This window comes from Equus przewalskii, chromosome 27, assembly GCF_037783145.1.
Source record: "Equus przewalskii isolate Varuska chromosome 27, EquPr2, whole genome shotgun sequence".
Lineage (NCBI taxonomy): Eukaryota > Metazoa > Chordata > Mammalia > Perissodactyla > Equidae > Equus > Equus przewalskii.
Window position 1 is genome coordinate 17,147,124 of NC_091857.1, and position 884 is coordinate 17,148,007.

General features: G+C 31.2%; 1 non-coding gene across 1 annotated transcript; it reads left to right on the forward strand.

Moving 5' to 3' along the window:
- The first annotated feature begins 351 nt into the window (after positions 1–351).
- On the forward strand, positions 352–458 carry LOC139079983 (U6 spliceosomal RNA). Its single transcript, XR_011534079.1, has one exon. It is a non-coding gene; the product is annotated as a U6 spliceosomal RNA (small nuclear RNA).
- The last annotated feature ends 426 nt before the right edge of the window (positions 459–884 follow it).

The window sequence follows — 884 nt, forward strand, 5'->3', positions numbered from 1 at the left end:
AATAACAATAAATAAGTAAAAAATAGTCAAAAACAAAACCTAACAAATAATTACAATCATCTCTATAAATTCAACATTGCACCAAGTAAAATATACCAATTTGGACTTATATTCATTCCCCTTGAAAAGCATATTTTTCATATTCCATCTGGAACATTAAAGTGACCATAGTTTTTAATTATTTGCATTAACAATAAAATTAATTAAAGTTTTAAAATAGCTTAATATAAGGTAAATATACAAGCATTAATATTTATTTATATATTATCAGGGATGTAGAAGTGCAAACGATGAAATATGCATTTTAAAATAAGGATAAAACTCTTAGCAGTAAGTAAAATTAAAAAGGTAGTGCTCGCTTCGGCAGCACATATACTAAAATTGGAACGATACAGAGAAGATTAGCATGGCCCCTGTGCAAGGATGACATGCAAATTCGTGAAGCGTTCCATATTTTTTGATTATACTTGTGGTAATATCTGTTTAATCCTAAGAGTTAAAATACATTCTTCTGATAGGACATTGGAAGAGAAACAGATACTGTGGTTGGAAGAAAAGCATAAGCTTCGTGAACGTATCACTGACAGAGAAGAAAAGTATAATCAAGCTAACGAGAAAGTGTAGCGAGCTGCAATTGCCCAGAAAAAGAGAAAATCTCTTCATGAAAACAAATTGAAGAGACTGCAGGAGAAAGTAGAAATCTTGGAGGCAAAGAGAGAAGAATTGGAAACAGAAAATCGTGTTAAACAGACAAAATGTTCCATTTGAAGATTATACAAGGCTTCAAAAAAGACTAAAGGATTTACAGAGAAGACATAATGGATTTCGAAGTTTAATTTTGGTTCCTAACATACCTCCAACAGCATCCATCAATCCTGTTAGCT